The sequence below is a fragment of the Mobula birostris genome, chromosome 5 (genome assembly GCF_030028105.1).
Source record: "Mobula birostris isolate sMobBir1 chromosome 5, sMobBir1.hap1, whole genome shotgun sequence".
NCBI lineage: Eukaryota > Metazoa > Chordata > Chondrichthyes > Myliobatiformes > Myliobatidae > Mobula > Mobula birostris.
Window position 1 is genome coordinate 130,523,919 of NC_092374.1, and position 16,268 is coordinate 130,540,186.

The 16,268-nt window shown below is 42.0% G+C and overlaps 1 protein-coding gene across 2 annotated transcripts in view; it reads right to left on the reverse strand.

Moving 5' to 3' along the window:
- The window catches only part of cacnb4a (calcium channel, voltage-dependent, beta 4a subunit), a 310,993-nt gene that overhangs the window by 106,369 nt on the left and 188,356 nt on the right, over window positions 1-16,268 (reverse strand). The gene's annotated exons all lie outside the window — the stretch shown is intronic.

Genomic DNA, 16,268 nt, shown 5'->3' on the forward strand with positions numbered 1-16,268 from the left:
CCCTTTAAGGACTTTTACTCACTGGTTGAGCACCCAAGTTGGTGTGGTCTTTCATTGATTCTGCTATTATTCTATAATGGATTTATTGAAGAAATGAATCTCAGTGTTTTATATGCTGACACATATGTACTTTGATAATAAATTTACTTTGAACTTTGAACATTAGACTACATAGAATTGAAGGTAATATACCAGCATCAATCAGCAAACAAGCAAGCAATAAAGAGTAGGAACAAATGAGTCTCTCTCAGGGTGTCAATAAATGACCTGAAGGGAACGAGGGACCAGGAGGGATTGATGCTTGGCCACAAAGATATTCGCAATCAAAAATTTGGCTGAGGGGAGCAAATGAACATTTTAAATTTTGTTGATGCCATGAAATTAGACGGGAGTATGAGTAACGATGAGGATACAGGATACAGAGGAGTTCAATGATTGGGCAACAAAGTAGCAGATGGAGCAATAACGTGGAAAAAAAAATGAGATAATCTGCTTCAGCAGATAAAACATTAAATAGTTTTATAAATAAGAGATTTGGAAATATTGATGCTGAAAGGGCTTAAGCTAAGAAAAGTTAACATGCAGGAAATTATGAACTGGTACTTTGACCTTCAGTATAAAATGTTATGAATGCATGAGAAAAGATGTACTTCCAAGTTGGGCTTCAGTGAGACCACAGCTGGCATTTCGCAGCTTGTCACGGAAGTTTAGAAGAATGAGGGAGGATTTCATTGAAAGCTATTGAACATTGAAAGGCCTAGATAGAGTGAATAAGGAGAGGATGTTTCTTATAGTGGAGGACTTTACGACCAGAGGGTACAGCTTCAGAATAGAAGTATGTCCATTTAGAACAGTGGTGAAGAGAAATTTCTTTAGCCAGAGGACGGTGAATCTGTGGAATTCATTGCGACAAATGGCTGAGGAGGCAAGTCATCAAGTATATTTAAAGTGGAGGTTGATAGGTTCTTGATTAGTCATAGCCTCAAAAGTTACAGGAGAAGGCAGGAGAATGGAGTTGAGAGGGATAATAAATCTGCCATGACGGAATGGCAGAACAGTCTCAATGGCCTAAGTCTACTCCTATGTCTCATGGTCTTATCATAGATTGAAGAAATTTGGTTATCTTACTGGAAAATGAAATATGCATACCAAAGGGATGTAGACATTTACCCGGCAGGTTTCTGAGATGTCAGATCTTTTATATCAGCTTAGTCTCTTGTCTAGAATTTAGAAGATTGTAATGTGACCTCAATGTATGAGACTAGAACTAAAAAATTATGTCCAAGTTGATAGGGTGGTTAAGAATGGATATGGTGGGTTGTCCTTCATTAGTTGGGGGAATTGAGTTCAAGAACCATGAGGTAATATTGCAGCTCCATAAAACTCTGGTTAGACCACATTTGGAATATTGTGTTCAGTTCTGGTCACCTTATTATTGGAAGGATATGGCAGCTTTAAAGAGTGTGCAGAGGAGATATACCAGGATGATGCCTTGAATAGAAAGCATGTCTCATCTGGATTAGAAAACATGTCTTATGAGGATAAATTGAGGGAGCTAGGGCTTTCTCTTTTGAGAGAAGGAGGATGAGAGTTGACCAGATAGAGCTATACAAGAGGCATAGATTATAGGGAGATCCTTTTTCCTGGGTAGAAATAGCTTATACAAGGGGGCATAAATGTAAGATTAATTGTATGGGAGGAAAGTACAGGGGGGATGTCAAAGGTAGAATATTTACACAGAGAGTGGTATTTGTGTGGAACACGCTGCTGGGGTGGTAGTAGAGGAAGATACATTAAGGACATTTAAGAGACTCTTGGATAGGCATATGGATGAATGAAAAATGCAAGGTTATGTGGGAGGGAAGAGTTAGAGTGATATTGATCTTGTAGGACATTAAAGGGTCGACATGACATTGTGGGCCGAAAGGCCTGTGCTGTGATGCAATGTTCCATGTTTCTATGCAAGTCTGATATCTCTACCTAAGGAAGGCCAGAAGGAGATAATAGAAACACTGATTCCTGATAGTTGAGGGAAAGATTAGCAGGTGAATGTTTTGTCACCAGTCCAGGATGGTCCTTAACTCTGAGACTGCCATCCTCAATCCTTGCACTCTAGCCGGAGGGAACATCATTACACCATCAACTGCATGTCATATCATCAGAGTTCTGTCAAGCTGCCAACAACATCATTGTTCTGCATGTTATCTTTCAGTGAATTGTGTACAAGAGCACCAGGATCTCACTGAACACTGTCACTATTCAGTTTATTCTCATTGAAAAATATAATCTTTTTTTTCTTTATTTTCTCTAATAAAGTGACTGCTTTCACACTCTTCCACATTATATTCCATTTGTCATGTTCCTGCTATTCAGTTTGCCTATGTCCCCTCAAAACTTTTTTGTATCCTAATTGCAACTCACATTGCTACTTTGGTTTGTACCTTGAAGGTACTAAATGTGGGGTGTCCATTTCAGACTTGCTCTAGTAACTAAAGATGCCAGGCTTTCCTACATATCCACTTTACTGAGCCATGTCTAGGGAGCATGCACACATTAAAGACCACCGTTGTTGCACTCTGTGGTGCTGCATTACGTACATTCTTGGTACAGACCATCAACGAGCACAATTTACTTCCTTAGAAGCTGAAGGAGATTTGGTACATCACCAAGTATTCCAACAAACTTCTACAGGTGGACTTTTGAAAGTATCCTGCCTAGACTAGTGACCAATCTGTACATCAGAAGTTTGAGAGGAGGGTATTTCACTCAGGTCCACTGCCCAAGTAGAAAAAGGCAGCAGTGATTCATGGCATCTTATTTGAGCTCACACCAGTGACCAGTTGGTGTTTGGGATTGATTAGCAAGAACAAGTTAAAGGAAGGCAGTGGCAAACTCAGCGGCCATCGTCTGAGTGGACCGAGTCAGAGTGGTGAGGCTTTAGCTTTTTGAGGCTTCAGAGAAGTCAAAAAGGAAAAGCTCAAGGTTAAGTTTGTTCTTTCCTTCCCTTCTTTACATCTGTTCAGTTAGAACAGCAGAGCTGCCAGGCAAAATATTTGAATGCTCCTCTTGTGGGATGTGGGAAGGCAGGGAGACCTCCAGTGTCCCCGATGACTACAACAGATAGGACATATAGAGAGGTAGTTACATCCAAGGTGCGGGACACAGGAAACTGAGTGATGGTCAGGAAAGGGGAAGGGGTTAAGCAGCCAGTGCAGAGTGCCCCTGTGGCCACCCCCCTCAAGAACAGGTATATCACTGTTGGGGGGCGGGGCATGACCTGACAGAGGAAAGTCACAGTGGTCGGGTCTCTGCATTGAATCTGGCTCTGTGGCTCAGAAGAGAAGAAGGGAGAAGAGATGCGCTATGGTGATTGGAGATTGGTTAGAAAGGTGATAATGTGATTAACTGGATCGGCAAATTTGCGGATGACACCAAGTTTGGGGTTGTACTGAATACTGAGGAAGGCTATTATGGCTTGCAGAAGGAAAAATGGGCTGAAAAGTAGCAAACACGAGAATATCTGCAGATGCTGGAAATTCAAGCAACACACACAAAATGCTGGTGGAACACAGCAGGCCAGGCAGCATCTATAGGAAGAAGTACAGTCAATGTTTCAGGTCGAGACACTTTGTCAGGACTAATGGAAAAAAGAGATCATAAGGGATTTGAAAGTGGGGGGGGGGGGAGAGACCCGAAACGATAGGAGAAGACAGGAGGGGGAGGGATGGAGCTAAGAGCTGGAAAGTTGTTTGGCAAAAGGGATACAAGTCTGGAGAAGGGGTAGTATCATAAGACGGAAGGCCTTGGAAGAAAGAAAGGTGGGGGGGGGGGGAGCACCAGAGGAAAATGGAGAACAGGTAAGGAGTTATTGTGCGAGGGAAAGAGAGAGAAAGAATAAATAAATAAATTAGGGATGGGGTAAGAAGAGGAGGAGGGGCATTAACGGAAGTTAGAGAAATCAATGTTCATGCCATCAGGTTAGAGGCTACCCAGATGGAATATAAGGTGTTACTCCTCCAACCTGAGTGTGGCTTCATCTTGACAGTAGAAGAGACCATGGATTGACATATTGGAATGGGAATGGGACATGGAATTAAAATGTGTGGCCACTGGGAGATCCTGTTTCCTCTAAAAAAAAAAGCAGATAGAATTTAATGCAGACAAGGGTGAGGTTTTGCATTTCGGTAGGATCAAACAGAGCAGGTCTTACAAAGTTAACAGTAGGGCACTGAGGAGTGTGGTAAGACATTGGTGAGGCCTAATTTAGAGTATTGTGTGTAGCTTTGGTTACCTACCTACAGGAAAGATGAAAGCAAGGTTGAAAGAGTACAGAGAAAATTTGCAAGAATGTTGCTGGAAAGATTGAATAGGTTAGGACCATATTCTTTGGAACATAGAAGATTGGGAGGAGATTTGATAGAGCTATACAAAATTATGAGGGGTATGGGTTGGGTAAATTGAAGCAGGCTTTTTCTACTCAGGTTGGGTGGGACTAAAAAAAGAGGTCATGGGTTAAGAGTGAGAGATGAGAAATTTAAGGGGAACATAAGGGGAAACTTCTTCACTCAGAGAGTCGTGAGAGTGTGGAATGAGCTGCCAGCACAAGGGCTGTATGCAAGCTCGATTTCAACAGTTAAGAGAAGTTTGGAGAGGTACATGGAAGGTAGGGGTATGGAGGGCAGCTTGATGGGAAAAGGCAGTTTAAGTGGTTTACTTATGGGTTAGATGGACCAAAGGGCTTGCTTCTATGCTTTACTTCTCTATGATTCTCGTTGCATCATGGGGGTAGCTATCACAATTCCAACACAGAGTTATGCAAGAGGCGAGCAAGAGTAATGGACACAGTCTGGTACATCGTAGGTAGAGCTGCAGCACCATAAACATAGGAGCAGAATTAGGCCATTGAGTCTACTCCATTTATTATGATTATGTCTGATTTATTATGCCTCTCAAACCCATTCTCCTGCCTTCTCCCTGTAATCTTTGGCACCCTGACTAATAAGAACCCACCAATCTCCATTTTAAATATACCCCATGTTCTGCCCTCCACAGCCATCCATGACAATGAATACCACAGATTCACCCCCCTCTGGCTAAGGAAATTCCTCCTTATCTGATGTTCTAAATGAACATCTTTCTATTCTAAGACTGTACCCTTCTGTCCTTGACTCACCTACTACAGGAAACATCATCTCCACATCCGCTCTATCAAGGCCTTTCAATATTCAATAGGTTTCAATGAGATCACCCTTATTCTTCCAAGCTCCAATGAGTAAAGGCTCAGAACCATCAAACGCTGCTCATATGTTAACCCTTTCATGCCTGGAATCCTTCTTGTGAACCACCTTTGGACCCTCTCCAATGCCAGCACATCTTTTCAAAGATCTGGAGCTGAAAAATGCTCACAGTTCTCCAAATGTGGTCTGACCAATGCCTTCTAAGCCTTGTTCTGACAGTATATTCTTGTCCTCTTGAAATGAATGCTAACATTGCATTTGCCTTCCTTATCGCTGACTCAAGCTGCAAGTTAACCTTCAGGGAATCATGCACAAGGCCTCCCAAGTCCCTTTGCACTTCTGATTTTTGAATTTTCTCTTCATTTAGAAAATATTTCACAACTTTATTCCTTCTACCAAGGTACATGACCATACACTTCCTTACACTATATTTCAACTGCCACGTCTTTGCTTATTCTCCCAAACAGTCTAGGTCCTTCTGCAGACTGTCTGCTTCTTCAACACTACATGCCCATCACCCATCTTTATATTGTCTGCAGACATGGCCAAAAAACCATCAATTACTTCATCCAAATTATTAACATAATAATGTGAAAAGTTGCGGTCCCAATACTGAACCCTATGGAACATCACTAGCTACAGGCAGTGAAACAAGAAAGGCCCCCTTTATTCCCACTCTTTGGTCTTGTCAGTCAGCCAGTCTTCTATCCATACTAGTATCTTGGGCTCTTATCTTGTTAAGCAGCCTCTTTTGTGGCACCTTGTCAAAAGCCTTCTGAAAATCATGGTAAACAACATCCACCAACTCCCCCTTGTCTATCCTGCCTGTTATTTTCTCAAAGAAGTCCAACAGATTTGTCAGGCAAGATTTCCCCTTCAAGAAACCATGCTGACTGCAGCCTATTTTATCACATGTCTCCAAGTTCAGCAAAACCTCATCCTTAATAATGGACTCCAATGTCTTCCCAACCATTGAAGTCAGGCTAGATGGTGTATAATTTCATTTCTTCTACTCCCTCTGTGCTTAAAGAGCGGAGTGGTTTTTGCTATTTAGTAGTCCTCTGAAACCATTCCAGAATCTAGTGATTCTTGAAAGAACATTTATAATGCTTCCACAATCCCTTCAGCTGCCTATTTTGGAACACTGAGAAGCATTCCGCCTAGCCCAGGTGATATATCTACTCTCAGGCCTTCCAGCTTCCCAAGAACCTTCTCCTTAGTAATAGCAAATACACTCACTTCCTCCTCCACTGCTATCAAATTTCTGGCATACTGCGAGTGTCTTCCACAATGAGTACTGATGCAAAATACTTATTGAGATTGTTTCCATTTCTTTGTCTCCTATTACTACTTCTCCAGTGTTATTTTCTAATGGTCCAATACCCACTTTCACCTTTCTTTTGCTCTTTATATATCTGAAAATCATTTTGTATCCTCTTTTATATTATTTGCTAGTCTACCTGTATACTTCATCTTTTCTCTTCTTATTGTTTTTTTTTAGTTTCCTTCCATTGGTTTTTAAAAACTTCTGGTAATCCACCAACTTCCCACTAACTTTTGCGATATTAGATGACCTCACTTTTGCTTTTGTGCTGTCTTTGACAGTTCTGTCAGCCACAGTTCTCTCATCCTCCCTTTAGAATAATTTTTCATCTTTAGGATGTATCTATACTGTGTCTTCCAAATTGCCCCCAGAAAGTCTAGCCATTGCTATTCTGCCATCACTCCTGATAGCATCCCCTTCTAATCAAATTTGGCCAGTTCCTCTTTCATGCCAAAGTAATTCCCTTTACTCCGCTGTAATACCAATAAGTCTGATTTTATCTTCTCCCTCTCAAAGTGCAGGGTGAATTATATCATATTATGATGACTGACTCCTAAGGGTTCCTCAATCTTAAGCTCCCTAATCAAATCTGGTTCATTACACAACACACAATCCAGAATTTCCTTTCCTCTAGTGGGCTTGACCACAAGCTGCTCTAAAAAGCCATCTTAGGGGCATTCTACAAATTCCCTTTCTAGGTATCCAGCACCAACCTGATTTTCCCAAACTACCTGCATATTGAATTCCCTCATGACTATTGTAACATTACCTTTATTACATATCTTTTCTACCTCTCACTGTAATTTATATCCCATATCCTGACTACTATTCAGAGGCCTGTATATAGTCCTGACGAAGGGTCTCGGCCTGAAACGTCGACTGCACCTCTTCCTACAGAGGCTGCCTGGCCTGTTGCGTTCACCAGCAACTTTGATGTGTTTTGTTTGAATTTCCAGCATCTGCAGAATTCCTGTTGTTTGCCTGTATATAACTCCCATTTGGGTCTTTTACCCTTGTAGTTTCTTAACTCTACCCACAAAGACACTGCATCTTCCAATCCCGTGTCAACTCATTCTAAGAATTTGATTTCATTTTTTATCAACAGAGCCACAATGCCCCCTCTACTGACCTGCCTGTCCTTCTGATACAAGGTGTATCCTTGGATTTTAAGCTCCCAACTATGAAATTCTCTTAGCCATGATTCAGTGATGCCTGTCAATCTCAAACTGTTTCAAGATCATCTACCTTATTCCATATTGTGTGTGCATTCAAATATAACACTTCTGTCCTGCATTCATCACCCTTTTTCCAATTTGGCCCCCTGTTTTGCTTTAGCTCATCCCACTGTAATTTCACCCTGTCATCCGCCTGCCCTTGCTCACAGTCTCACTGCATCAATTGACAGCAAACCTGGCTCAAAAAGATTGCATCTGTCATCAAGGATCCCCACTAACTGGGTCAACTGTCTTCTCACTGCTAACATAAGCTTGAAGTTCCACACAAACAACTTCAAGAACAGCTACTTTCCTGCAATCAGGCCCTTGAACCAACTGCATAACTCTAATCCTGCCTCATCTTTTTCTGAACTGCCATGGTCTTGTTAGTGATTGCACTTGCTTTGCACTAACTTCTTGTTTTACGCATTCTTTTTCTTCACTGTCTTGTAAAATTTCTGTCCAGTGGTTTGTCAGGGAAATGGGAGCTTAAAGTTGGCTAGGAAATTAGATTAAAAAGCGAGACAGTAAATTCCCAGTGGCCGACATTTAAAAAGAAGTATTTTGTGAATCTCAGCCAAGGCATATTCGAGAGAGAAAGGAAGTCTGTAGAGATAGGATGCAGCATCTATGGCAGAGAATGGTGTGAAATTGAAGAGAAAAACAAATGGTATTGCACAGGTTAGATCTGGGCAGTGTGATAGAACAGACAGACTATATGTACTCTCTTAAAAATGGAAATAGGGTGGTGAGGAAGACATATAGCATGTTTGTCTTCATCAGCTAAGGCAATGAGTATAAGAGTTGTGACTTCGTATTATAAGTTTTATACAGCACTAAAATGTAAAAGCAAGTTTGTATTGCTGAGACTTTATAAGGCACTGGTGAGGCCTCACTTGGAGTATTATGAGTAGCTTTGTGCCCCTTAATTAAGGAAGTATTGATCATTCATTAATGGAAGCTCCTTGTGTCCACATTCAATTGCTCTGATTCAATTATCCCAAGAAAATTGGTTTGTCTGCTTCTGCTGTCCTTAATTCATTCAAATCTACTAATTTGTAGACTGTAGTTCCTTCTGGCCAATAAAAGGATGTGTTGACATTTGAGAGGGTTCAGAGGAGGTTCATGAGAATGATTCTGGGAATGAAAAGCTTATCATATGAGAAGTGATTAATGGCTCTTAGCCTTTACTCACTGGAATTCAGAAGAATGAGAGGGGATCTCATTGAAACCAATCAAATGTTGAAAGGACTTGATAGAGTGGATGGGGAGACAATGTTTCCCATGGCGGGGGAGCCTAGGACCAGAGGACACAGCCTCAGAATAGAGGGACATGCATTTAGAATGGAGATGAGGATGAACTTCTTTAGCCAGAAAGTGGTGTATCTGTGGAATTTGTTACCACAGGCAGCTGTAAAGGCCAGTCATTGGGTATATTTAAGGCAGAGGTTGATTGGTTCTTGATTAGTCAGGGCATGAAGGGTTACAGGATTGGCTTGAGATGGAAATGGATCAGCCATGATGAAATGATGGAGCAGACTTGATGGGCTGAATGGCCAAATTCTGCTCCTATGTCTTCTAGTCTTATGGTCTTAAGTTGCATAAATGTTGATTTTGTCAAAAATGAACTACTGTTCTGCAGTTCTGGCAGAAAGGATGTAGTTAAGATTGAGAGGATGCAGAAAAGACTCTCATGGATGTGACCTGGATCAAAGGGTTTGAGTTATCAGAAGAGATTGGATAGGCTAGGTCTCCTTTTATTTGGAGTGAAGGAGAATTAGAGGTAACACAGTTGGAGAATTTAAAATTATGAGAGGCAATAGGTAGGCTATCTAGGCAGTGTCTATTTCCCATAGTACGGGTGCTTACAACTAGAGCACATCAGTTTAAGTAAAAGGGAGGACGTTTAAAGGAGATATGTGCAGCGGAGGTCCTGGTTATGTGACCAATGACAGCAGGCAGACAATCTCTGAAAAATACTGATAATGGCTGGGGTCACCCATCTTGTAAAGACACTGCCCAGAAGAAGGCAATGGCAAATCACTGCTGCAGAAGAACTTGCCAAGATCAATCATGGTCATGGAAAGACCATGATCAGTCACGTTAGATGAACATGGCACAAATGAACAAATGATGAGGAATAATTTTTTCAAGTCAAGACTAGCTGGTATCTGGAATGAGCTCCGAGAAGAGGTACTGAAGGCAGGAACAGCAACAACATTTAAGAGGCATTTTGACAGGTACTTGAATGATCAGGGCTCAGAGGGATATGGAAATAATGCAGACAAGTTTTTTTGATAGACATGATGATTGGCACAGAGGTGCTGGGTCAAAGGTCCTGTTCTATGCTGTACAAGCTGAAGATTCTATTGGTCAATTTATTATCAATGAGGCAATAGAAAGCCATTCAGAAATTCAGAAAACATTCATGGCTTCATGAAAGAGACATCATATTTGCAAATATGCTGGAGATCTTTGAGAATATAACACATGAGGGAACAAGTATATATGTTAGTATATCTTAGTATATCTAGAAAGCGTTCAATAAGGCTCCACTTTAAAAGTAACTGTATAAAGAAAGACTACACAGGGTTGGGATTAATATTTTGGCATGGAAAGGGAATTGGATAACTTATAGTAAACACAGAACCAAACAAGTGGATCATTTCTAATTGGCAACCAATAATCGAAATCAGAATCAGAATCAGGTTTATTATCATCGGCATGTGACATGATATTTGTTAACTTAGCAGCAGCAGTTCAATGCGATACATAATCTAGCAGATAGAGAGAGAGAGAAAAAAATAATAAATAAAATACAACATAATAATAAATAATCAAGTAAATCAATTGCATATATTGAATAGATTTTTTTAAAGTGCAAAAACAGAAATACTGTATATTAAAAAAATGAAATAGTGTCCAAAGCTTCAATGTTTATTTAGGAATCAGATGGCAGAGGAGAAGAAGCTGTTCCTGAATCGTTGAGTGTGTGCCTTCAGGCTTCTGTATCTCCTACCTGATGGTAACAGTGAGAAAAGGGCATGCCCTGGGTGCTGGAGGTCCTTAATAATGGACACTGCCTTTCTGAGACACTGCTCCCTGAAGATGTCCTGGGTACTTTGTAGGCTAGCGCCCAAGATGGAGCTGACTAGATTTACAACCTTCTGCAGCTTCTTTCGGTCCTGTGCAGTAGCCCCTCCGTACCAGACAGTGATGCAGCCTGTCAGAATGCTCTCCACAGTACACCTACAGAAGTTTTTGAGTGTATTTGTTGACATGCCAAATCTCTTCAAACTCCTAATGAAGTATAGTTGCTGTCTTGCCTTCTTTATAACTACATTGATATGTTGGGACCAGGTTAGATCCTCAGAAATCTTGACACCCAGGAACTTGAAGCTGCTCACTCTCTCCACTTCTGATCTCTCTATGAGGATTGGTATGTGCTCTTTCGTCTTACCCACTGGAATACCATTGGAACATCACAGCCAGCAAGACCATATTAAGGGAGTATGGGCCCATATCAGTGCTAGATCCTTGAGGATTTAATATCTGTACTAATGACCCACATGAAGCGACCTAATGTTCCAAAACCAAATTTGCAGACGATTAAAAAAAGTTTAAAAAGTTGTAAGGAAGACTCAGCAAGTCTACAAGAAGGTAACAACAGAATAAGTAAGTGGGCAATAAAGTGGACTTCATTGTGAGAAAATGTGAAGTTACCCATTTCGAAAGAAAGAAGAAAAGAAAACAAATTATATTTAAAAGGCACAATATTACATAATATTGCTGAAAAGTGGAATTCCTGTGACAGAACTAGCATACAAATGCAGCAAGTCTTTATGAAAGCTAATAGAATGCTAAACTTCACTGTAATTTTGATACATATTTACAGAGAACATACCTGCAGTACACTTATGATCTCCATGATTAAGAAATGATACACAGTGGATTCCAGTTAATTGGGCCTCCGGTTAATTGTACCTTCAGTTAATCAGGGCAGCTGTAATTTGTGATAACTCTTAAAAAACAAAAACTAATTGAGAAAGTAGCTGGACTCCCTTTGGTTAGTTGGATGCTATTAATTAGGACTCAGAAACTGATTGGAAAGCTGAGCCTACTGGGCCTGAATACCTCCCTCTGCAACTGGATCCTGGACTTCCTGACTGGGAGACCTCAGTCAGTCCGGATTGGAAGCAGCATCTCCAACACCATCACACTGAGCACGGGGGCCCCCCAGGGCTGTGTGCTCAGTCCACTGCTGTTCACTCTGCTGACCCACGACTGTGCTGCAACACACAGCTCGAACCACATCATCAAGTTCGCCGATGACACGACCTTGGTGGGTCTCATCAGCAAGAACGATGAGTCAGCATACAGAGAGGAGGTGCAGCGGCTAACGGACTGGTGCAGAGCCAACAACCTGTCTCTGAATGTGAACAAAACAAAAGAGCTGGTTGTTGACTTCAGGAGGACACGGAACGACCACTCTCCGCTGAACATCAATGACTCCTCCGTAGAGATCGTTAAGAGCATCAAATTTCTTGGTGTTCACCTGGGGAAGAATCTCACCTGGTCCCGCAACACCAGCTCCATAGCAAAGAAAGCCCAGCAGCGTCTCTACTTTCTGCGAAGGCTGAGAAAAGTCCATCTCCCACTCTCCATCCTCACCACATTCTACTGAGGTTGTCCGGTGCTCCCGATGTGCATTCTCCGTAACTTCCACCACCTCCAACGGGATCCCACCACTAAACACATCTTTCCCTCCCCCCCTCTCTTTGCATTCCGCAGGGATCGCTCCCTACGCAACTCCCTTGTCCATTCGTCCCCCCCATCCCTCCCCACTGATCTCCCTCCTGGCACTTATCCGTGTAAGCGGAACAAGTGCTACACATGCCCTTACACTTCCTCCCTTACCACCATTCAGGGCCCCAAACAGTCCTTCCAGGTGAGGCAACACTTCACCTGTGAGTCGACTGGGGTGATATACTGCGTCCGGTGCTCCCGATGTGGCCTTTTATATATTGGCGAGACCCAACGCAGACTGGGAGACCGCTTTGCTGAACATCTACGCTCTGTCCGCCAGAGAAAGCAGGATCTCCCAGTGGCCACACATTTTAATTCCACATCCCATTCCAATTCTGACATGTCTATCCATGGCCTCCTCTACTGTAAAGATGAAGCCACACTCAGGTTGGAGGAACAACACCTTATATTCTGTCTGGGTAGCCTCCAACCTGATGGCATGAACATTGACTTCTCTAACTTCCGCTAGGCCCCACCTCCCCCTCGTACCCCATCTGTTACTTATTTTTATGCACACATTCTTTCTCTCACTCTCCTTTTTCTCCCTCTGTCCCTCTGAATATACCTCTTGCCCATCCTCTGGGTCCCCCCCTCCTTGTCTTTCTTCCCAGACCTCCTGTCCCATGATCCTCTCGTATCCCTTTTGCCTATCACCTGTCCAGCTCTTGGGTCTATCCCTACCCCTCCTGTCTTCTTCTATCATTTTGGATCTCCCCCTCCCCTTCCAACTTTCAAATCCCTTACTCACTGTTCCTTCAGTTAGTCCTGACGAAGGGTCTCGGCCTGAAACGTCGACTGCACCTCTTCCTAGAGATGTCGCCTGGCCTGCTGCGTTCACCAGCAACTTTGATGTGTGTTGCTTGAATTTCCAGCATCTGCAGAATTCCTGTTGTCTACTGAGGTTGTATTGAGAGCATGCTGAGCAGCTACATCACTGCCTAGTTTGGGAATTGTACCATCTCGGATCGTAAGACCCTGCAGCGGATAGTGAGGTCAGCTGAGAAGATCATCGGGATCTCTCTTCCCGCCATTACAGACATTTACACCACACGCTGCATTCGTAAAGCAAACAGCATTATGAAGGACCCCACACACCCCTCATATAAACTCCTCTCCCTCCTGCCATCTGGCCAAAGGCACCAAAGTATTCGGGCTCTCACGACCAGACTATGTGACAGTTTCTTCCCCCAAGCCACCAGACTCCTCAATACCCAGAGCCTGGACTGACACCAGCCTACTGCCCTCTACTGTGCCTATTGTCTTGTTTATTATTTATTGTAATGCATGCACTGTTTTGTGCACTTTATGCAGTCCTGGGTAGGTCTGTAGACTAGTGTAGTTCTGCGTTGTTTTATTTACTTCAGTGTAGTTCATGTAGCACCATGGTCCTGTAAAACGTTGTCTCATTTTTACTGTGTACTGTACTAGCAGTTATGGTCAAAATGACAATAAAAAGTGACTTGACTTGACTTGACAGAAGGTTGTTGCTGAACAGTTTCTAACTAGTGTTAGTCACTTGCACTTGTGAGGCCTCCAGTCACTACACTGTGCTTAAAACGAACAGTTTTTAAGTAGAATCAGTTGTATGCATTTGTGCTCTGAAAGCAATGATTTTTGTCACTGATTGTTGGTGAGAAATAAACAGTAAGATAATTCAAAACTGTTTTGCACACTGCAGTTACAAACATTCAGGCTTGGAGATGCCAAAAATGGCCGTGAGTGAAAATGAAACAATTTTATGTAGGAACTATGAAGAATTTAAAGGTATTGGAAATCACCTTGAATGTTACAATGAAAATGAAGATTTGGAGAAAACAATTGTCAATAGCATGGTATGCAGGCAGGTACCATTATCTACATTAGGTGCCTGTGCTGATTTTGTTCATTTACAGTCAATCTACAGGACACGTACACTGGATGAATCCCTCTGTTGATAATTATTCAGAACTATATAAAGTTTTATAGTACTGCAGTAGCATTGATAGTGTTCTAATTTGTTCTGTGTTTAATATAAATACATAATTTGTTACTCAGTTAAATCATAGCTTGTATTCTTTTATTTTTTTAAATATTTCCATGAAACTTTGGCTAACTGGGGCAGCCGCTTAACTGGGCCAAAATGTCCTGGTCCCGATATGGCCTAATTAATGGGAATCCATTGAATTTACATTGATGGCCATGCAGAGAAGATTCACTTTTTTGGTGCAGAGGTGAAGGGGCTGATATATGAATGGGGATAAACAACGTGGGCCAATATGCTTTAGGGTATAAAAGGATATGTATAAGATTCTGAGGGGGTGCACAGAGTGAATGCTGAGGGGATGTTTCCCCTATCTGGAACAAAGCTCATCATTTTCAAATAAAGGGTTGCCCATTTAAGACAGGGACAAGAAGGAATTTCTTCTCTCAGGGTGCTGATGAATCTTTGGAATTCTTTGCCTCAGAGAATTGTGAAGGCAGAATCATTAATATATTCAAGGTGGAGACAGATAGATGTCTGAGCCACAAGGAAGTCAAGGTGTATTGGGAGAAGGGCAAAGAAGTATTGTTGAGGACATGATATTATTGAATGGTGGTTCACACTTAGTGGGTTAATTGGCCTACCCCTGTTTCCCACGTTCATATATTTGTGATGGAAAGGAACATTCATATACAAACTTCAATCTTGTTGGCAGAAATTCACAATTCACAGAGCTTGATTATCCCATTCACTCTCGGAATCAAAGCAATCTTCAATAGCTTCACTCCTGCAAAGATCTAAGCGGTTATCTAATCACTTACAATACAGTTAACTGGTCATACTAAATTCTTCAACTTTAGTTAACTCGCTTTTTCTGCCGATATCAGATTTGGCTGTTTCTACTGGAACTCATCCATCTGTGATTTTGGCTCAGTTTCTCTCTTCATTTCGAGAGAGGACTGGAATATAAAAGTGAGAATATAATGCTGAGAATTTATAAGGCATTGGTCAGTCAGCGCTTGGAGAATTGTGAGGAATTTTGGGCCCCTATATGAAGAAATGATGGGTCCAGAGGAGGTTCATGAGAATGACCCCAAGAATGAAAGGGTTAATGTGCGAGGCACATCTGATGGTTCTGGGCATGTACTTGCTGGAGATGAGAAGAATAAGTGGTGAATATCATTGCAACCTCACGAATTCTGAAAGGCCTAGATAGAGTGGATATGGAGAAGATGTTTCCTATAGTGGGGAAGACTAGGACCAGAAGGCACAGCCTCAGAGTAGAAGGATGTCCCTTTAGAACAGAGAAGAGGAAAATTGTCTTTAGCTGGAAAGCAGTGAATCTGTGGAATTCATTGCCACAGACGGCTGTAGAGTCCATGTCATTGGATATATTTAACGTGGAGGTTGATAAGATCTTGATTAATAACGGCATTAAAGGGTATGAGGAGAAGGCAGGGGAATTGGATTGAGAGGGATAATAAACCAGCCATGATTGAATGGTAGAGCAGACTTGATGGGTCAAATGGCCTAATTCTGCTCCAAAGTCCTATGATCTTATGGTCTCTTTGTATGGCCTCACCAGCTGGGCATGACCCACACGCCCCTGCTAATTAGCAACACAGTCAGAGAAGCATAATCACACATTTACTCTGCTCTTACCCTGTTCAATTCTCCCATCTCTTTCTCTGCCATTTTACATTATCACAGATGCTGTCTGTTTCCGG